We start from the raw sequence: 7,515 nt of genomic DNA on the forward strand, positions 1-7,515 counted from the left end.
CATGGGAAGCAGCGGCTTCAGGCGAGAGGCTATTACTTTGGAGATAATTTTGTAGATGACATTGCATAGGGCAATCGGCCTGAATTTATCGGGTGTGTTTGAGTGCTCCTCCTTGGGAATGAGGGTGATAAAAGTGGCATTCAGGGAGGGGAGCATCCAATGAAGCATTCTAGACTCTTCGACCACTTGCCAGACTTCCTCTTGGATAATTTCCCAGAATTGGTGGAAAAAAGTGGAGGTGAAGCCGTCTGGTCCTGGCTTTTCCTTCCTGCAGCTGTTTCATATTAGAGTCCACCTCTTGGAGAGTAACTGAGCGGAGAAGAAAATGATTGTGTTCATCCGTGATCAGCTTAGGGATGTGCGAGAGAATCTTGTCAATCGCTAGCTTCCTATTGATGGAGGGCTCTTGATGAATTGATTTGAAGTGCTCGATTAGTTCTGTTTCTATGTCCCCATGGTTCTCCAGTCTTTCTCCTTGATGATTGAGAATGTGGGTGACATTGTTTTGCATTCTTCTTTGGATTGTAGAGCGATGGAAGAATTTTGTGTTCCTTTCCCCTTCCTTTAGCCATTTTATTCGAGATTTCTGTTTCCATAATATTTCCTCCTATCTCTCCCTTTCGTTGATCTGAGTCTGTATATGCTTTTCCTGTTCATTGCTGGCGTCAGTCCTGCCTTCATTGATGATAGTTTGCTGGAGCTTCTCCATCTCCTGGGATAAAGCTTGTTGAGCTTGGAAAATGTTTTCGAAGGTTGCCTTGTTCCATTGTTTGATTTGCATTTTTAGGAGTCGCAACTTTTGTTGAAATTGGAACATTTTGGATCCAACAGGGGGGTCAAGCTTTTCCAAGTTTGCTGTAATAGATCTTTAAACTGAGGATGGGTCAGCTAGAAAGATTCAAAGCGGAAAGGTTGCTTGGAGTAGGCCCCCGGCCTTTGCCAATGAAGCGAGATTGGCCATGGTAGTATGGAGGTAGAGAGGTCTCCTCCAAGATGAATGGAATTATCAGTTATCAGAAATCTATCAAGCCGAGAGGCGATCTGATGAGTACCTGACCTTTTGTTGTTCCAGGTAAATATTTTGTTGTTGTTGGGGAAGTCGATTAACCAGTTGCTCTGTATAAATTGTTTGAAGTGCTCACTTTCAGTTTCCAGTCTGATTCTTCCTCCTATTTTTTCTTCTAATTTGGTGATCATGTTGAAATCGCCTCCCATGATCCAGAGTGGAAGGGATCTGTTGGCATTGAGCAGGGATAGCGTGTCCAAGATAGAGATTTTGTTTTCAGTAGTTTGCGGGAAGTAAACATTGGTGAGATGACCATGCACATTGGTTCCTATGATATGGAATTTAGCTTGTATGAAGTGGTGATTAGCATGAATATCTGTGAGTTCAATGGCTTGAGCATTCCAAGCGATTGCTAAACCGCCTGAGGCCCCTATGGCATCCACCGCCGAAGTGTGGCAGCTGTTCCAAGCTTTTGAGAGAGTGGAATTGAGAAGAGTATTGTTGCATTTAGTTTCTTGCATGAAGAAGATGTGGGGTTTCTCCTTCTGAATCAGATTTTTTATCATTCTGTATTTCCCTAGGCCATTTAGCCCTCTTACATTCCATGAGATGAGCTTCATGGTTCAGAGATGGGGAGAGGCCTGTAGTACTTGGTGAGTTTAGAATATCTACCAGATTCAAACAACATCTCCCCAATGAGGATGGTTCGCTGTAAATCTGTCTTTCTCCCTCTTTTCTTAGTATCCTTGAATAAGTTCTTCCCATCCCAGTGACTTCCAGGTTGGATTCCGAGGGATCTTTGTTGATGTGCTCTTGATAGTATGACTTCTAGACTTTCTAGCTGTCTTGTTGGAATCTTATCATATTGTTTTTTCTTGCATGCCTGTTCAAGGCTAAAAATGTCCAAGTCTCATAGATCAATGCTTTCCAGTTCTTCATCCATTTGCTTGAGATCACTGCTATTGGAAGGGATGTTCATAGCCAGATTGGGGATGAGTAGCTAGTTGTCAATTTCCATGCTATTAGGTTTGCAGATCGTAACATTGCTGGGGGTTGAGGGGAGGGAAGATTGGGGTTGCCCTAGGTGCTGGGATGGAGACATGTCCTGCAGGGGGTTCTCACGGGGTGGAATAGGGATATCCAGGGCAGAGGATGGGAAGGTGGGATCCGGGGCAGAAGGATCTGAGTGGGCTAATATATCGAAGCTGTTGCTCGATGAGGGGATTGAGTTGCTATCGGGGGCATGATTAGTCTGAGAGGCAGGTTTTTTATGAGATCTTTTCCGAGAGTTAACTTTAGTAAAACCTTCTTGTTCTGTATGCTCAGAGGCGGTATTGGGGGAGGGCTTGACATTGAGAGGGCAGTCACGGAATAGATGTCCATGTGCATGGAACTTGCGGCATCTGAAAGGAACATGCTCATAATCTAGAGTTTGAATCCATTCGAAATCATCATGATAGATACTTACCGAGTCTGGTAGTGCTTTATTCAGGTGCATGTAGACACAGATGCAGGCATATGAAGTATATATTCTGTGTTTCGTTTCTTCTGCAACTTTGATGAATTCTCCCAGCCCATTTCCTATGTCTTTTAAAGTTTCCTCCTCCCAGTATTCCAGCAGCAGAGAATATAATCGGATCTAGACAGATGCAGAGCTGAGATCTTCTTTGTCCAGGTTGAATCTCTTGATCCAATCCCTTAAATAGAGTCCTGCTGTGTTGAATAAATAAGGACCATTATCTAAGACCATGTTCCGATCTTCTATACAGTTGAAGATGGTAGTGAAGAAACCTTTTAGTCCTAGCTTCAGATTAATATGCCCTTTTGGTTTCCATTTGGCTGCTATCCAACCCTATAGGGCTTTCTCCGTAGGCCAAAACCCTATAAATTTCCCAATGAGTGCATGGTCTTTCATGCATTGGATTTGGGTATTAATTCTTTGACTAGGCAGTTCAATCTTCGGCTGTTCTGCAACTACCGGTTTGCAGGTTGTGGAGGTCGCTTTGGGTTTATCCTCATTTTCCCTGACCTTTTGCTGCCTGTCCAGGGGTATCTTTGCTGTACTCTGAGGTTCATTGAGCGGATCAGTGTGAGGCTGATCTGTTTGCATCTGTTGTGCAGAGGCATTGTCAGGATTATTCAGAGTCCTTGGTGTCTGAGTCGTCATGGGGGGAGGCTCTGTGTCCTCCCCCATCGGGGAAGCTGTTGGAACAGAACTGTGAGCTATCGGTCTATGCTACTGAGCGATGTAATGATGAAGGATCAGGAGCGCTGTGAGCTGAGCAGAGCGCCGTCTCTGAGAGTGATGAAACCCTAGGTCGCCGGCAGAGCTCTACGAGTTTCAATAAATTTTAAACCTTTCATGAACGAAATTTTAAGGTACCGATCTTTTACAATTATAGTAAAACTTTGTAATTTGCATAAAAAATATTCTAATTTTTTTGTACGGTGAAACTAATAGCCCAACACCGTCCCTAAATGTCACTAGCAATTACATAATAATAGGTAAATTGTAATGATTAAATTCATTAATTAATATTAATATTTATTTTAAATGAATATTATTATTATGGTTAAAAAATACATTTATTTATTTTAAAAAAATCATTATAGTTAAAAGGTTATTTTATAATATGATGCTAATGTGTAATTTTTCTTGTGTCTAACTTCGAGTTGGTATGTGTCCCTTTTAAAATAAACATAAAATATTTTCTAAATAAAAATAATATTGGTTATAATAAAAAAATAAAAATGAATATACATATTTGTTTTGTTTTAATTAAAGAAATTATAAAATATTAATAATCTCACTTTCACCATGTTAGCTACATTCACTGCTATTGTTAATACTACAACCTAGTATGAAGGATATGTGGTCAACTTGAAAAAGACTAAATAATTAAAAGTACAACATTTTTTATGTTTTCACAAAATGTCTAAATCTTATTATTTAAAAAAACAATTAATATGCAAAATTAATAATATTGACAAGTATTTATAAAACTATTAATGAAAAAAATACATTTTAATATGAAGAGTATGATTAATAAGTAAAATATCTCACTGCTTAAGCTCAATATCAAGTGTATGTGTGTGTAAAAAATATATTCTTATGGTTAAAACATTTCAAGTAGTTTTAATATTCTACATTTTGGTCTTTTAGATATTTGTTGGAATTGCAAGTTTAAGTTATATAATTTACACAATCTAAGTGCCTAGGGAGCATTTTGAAAACGTTGTATCCTTTTATGCATTCAAAAATGCATTTTAAACAATACAATATTACACATAGTGTTATATATATAGAGATCTAAACCGCAATTCTATCGAGCTTAATAGGGATCAAATCTCTGAAATATAAATATTTTTTCAAAATTTTCACTTTACAAGAGATTTGTATCGCAGGAAATTTAGTGTCTCTTATTACTTACTAGATTCATGATTAAGATCAATATAATTGATATATATTTTTTTAAATGTAACAATATAAAATTTAAATTATTGATATGTTTTTTTTAAATATAACCATATAAAATTTAAATAATAGATACCTTATCATATTACTCATTTTAAAAATAACAATAAATTCACATTAATATTTCTTTATATAATAATTTAATAATAATATTCAATAATAATTCATAACCATTATATTTTCTTACCATTAATATTTCGATTATTTCATATTGATTTGTAAAATTAATATAAAATATCTTTTCTATATATATATATATATATATATATCATTTTAATGAGCCTAAGTAGTTAGAGCTTCTTGTTTATAAACATTTCGCAATAAGTTGAACTTCTTATTTTTCCATTTGAGCAGTTTTTAAGTGTGATTTTTTGGGAAATTTTTTGGTTTATTTTCCGATCTAATTTGTCTAGAATCTAGCACAGATTTAGTGAAATCACAAGCTTGATAGGTGGAATCTTCACAATCAAAGTTCCCTAAGGGTTTTTGAGGGTGTTGAATCCATATATGCAGTCAAAAACCTAGTTTACACAACACAAATCAGTATTTGGCCACAATATTTTTCGTTGGATTCCGGTCAGAAATTCGTTGAAAACTCCAAAAAGTCGCACTTAAAGACTACTCCTTTCTCCAATAATCATTGGTAGTTTGGTTCAATAGGAGTGACTCCTCATTCTGATTGAGAATGGTTTCTACTCCATAATTATTGTATAAAGGGATGGAGGGACATAATTTATTTTGATGTTTCAACTCTTAGGTCTATAGACCCGAGTTGACTATTTTTATTTAGATAGGAGTTTCTCTTTTTCAAGTTTAGGGAAATAGACTAACAGTTCAAGATCTAGAAGCATATAAGAACAAATAAAGTCTTCCATTAAATTATTTTAGATGGGCTACTTTTCCATTTAATAATAATAATAATAATAATTATTATTATAATTATAAATAGTAATAAATAATAATTATATTTCTATTAATTTAATGATAGCAGCGAATGATACAGTTAAGCCCAAGGAAGGCAATGTGTTCGAATCTCAAATGACGAGCCGTGGAAATTCTGTTGAGGGAAAGAATTCTGTCTCGTGAAGCTCGAAGGTTGGACTCCAATTTTATGTAGGAGGTATTTCTAGGCTTATAAAATTTGGAGAATTTCTCAATTTGTGCGTGTCATCCTTGCACAGGGGCCATGCTAATATTCTCTGTATTGTTCCAATTTTATCAGATGTCTCTGAAGATACAGGTATTGCCAGGCTTATGAAGGTTGGAAAGTATGTTGAGAGCGTAGGAGGGGTCGCTCTATTTTATCTTGCGGGTGTACTTAAATATCTTATTGTCGGCCTTTGTACCCGCGAGACTTGAATTTCGTTTGATGACTCTTTCATGCCCTACGAGAGATTCAATTTCTTTGGCTAGGCCATAAATACCTTTATCTTCAAGACCTGCAGTGACAATAGAGCTTTGACGCTTTTCTACAACCATCTCAATATGTTGTTCAGTAGTTTGATGACAATGAGCTCTGAAGACATTTATGGGTTTCGACTCACGATTGTAAGGGACTTCCCCACTTATAACATATATGCGGAAGCTAGGAGCAAACATGGAATGACCATTGGAGGGAAGGATGCCTACAAATTTTTTGTTAAAAATTATGAACGAAACCCCTGCCATGGAAATGGAAAAGGTGAGAAAGTATGCATTGTGTTTGAAAAACTTCACCAGTTAGATAAGGAAGGAATCGGTGGTAGTTCTCTCCAAAATTTCCCAATATTTATCTAATTTCTATATGGAAAATCCCTCTGCATCATGTTCAATGAATTCGATGGGGTATTCATGCTTGCAAACAAAATTAAAGAGTTGACAAGAATCCAAGTGGGTTCATTGAGGCTCCTTTACAAAGGAAGACAACTTAAGATGGATCAGGTACTTAGAGGTTATGGCATTGTGAAATATCCCTCTATCTCTCTCGTTGTGTTCTTGAATAATGATGCCAGGGGCTATGGGGCTTCTTCACCTTCAAAGCCTCTTTCCTTAAAGGATTCCCTCAAGTTAGGGCCCATCTCTCAATAGCCCCAGGCAACACCTAGGTCGTTCCAGGTGGACAAAATTGAGGATGTTCCTTCTATTGAAATTCCGCACCCAGATTTGGAGGACTACCTTCAACACTACTCTGAGACAAACCTCAGTTGTTTCTTCAACAACTTATGGCCACATTAAACGAACCTTTATAAGTGGATACATGCGGCCTAGAGTAACAAGTGCAATTTTATGTTCTGCTCTAAGGTTTCTTTATAGCGTTGTTCGCTAAATAACACATATTTCAGTAAAATTGGAAAAATTATATTACAAGAACATTAGTAGAATTGTGTTTTATGTGTTTTGATTGATGGTGAATGGGTGTACTATTAAGGCACTCCTTGCGATAGGTCACCAGTTCAAATCCCTTGTCGATCTATCCTACAAATAAAGAGTTTTATGGGTGCTTTGAAATTCTAGATACAATGTTAATTCCAAATTTAATGAAATATATGTTAACTTCCAGAAGATTACCAGAAGGCCCTAACTGGTGGACCTTGGTTTTGGGGTAAAGTCTATTTGTTCATAACCCCCTGGTTTTCGGATTTTGATACCTCTACAACAGTGATTACCAAGCTTCCAATCTGTGTTCGGCTTCCTAATTTGCTTTCCCATCTATGGAACTTTTCTGTTTTCGAGGTCTTAGGTTATTCCTTGGGTCATTATCTTGCCACATATACCTCCCGCGGCCAGTATGGAATGTACACCTACGGAAGAGTATGTGTGGAAATTGAAATTAGAAAAGGGTTTCCAGATCAAATAAATTTAAAAATCGGTGATTACCATTGGATCAAATCTATGGATTATGAGAATACAATGTTTCGGTGCCATGTTTGTCTTTAAATTGGATATTTATAGAATTCCTATTGTTTTTTCAATCTCCATCAAGAAGCGGCACAACAAAACATCTAAATCTAAAAGTTGGAAACCTTGTGAACGACCCCCTATGGAGGGCAAGCCT

General features: G+C 37.0%; 1 non-coding gene across 1 annotated transcript; it reads right to left on the reverse strand.

The window, feature by feature from the left end:
* Positions 1-5,616: 5,616 nt before the first annotated feature.
* On the reverse strand, positions 5,617-5,719 carry LOC149166743 (U6 spliceosomal RNA). Its single transcript, XR_016261009.1, has one exon. It is a non-coding gene; the product is annotated as a U6 spliceosomal RNA (small nuclear RNA).
* Positions 5,720-7,515: the final 1,796 nt, after the last annotated feature.

Source organism: Pinus tabuliformis, chromosome 5_1 (assembly GCF_031772625.1).
Source record: "Pinus tabuliformis cultivar Carrire ecotype Pingquan chromosome 5_1, CPIR1, whole genome shotgun sequence".
Taxonomy (NCBI): domain Eukaryota; kingdom Viridiplantae; phylum Streptophyta; class Pinopsida; order Pinales; family Pinaceae; genus Pinus; species Pinus tabuliformis.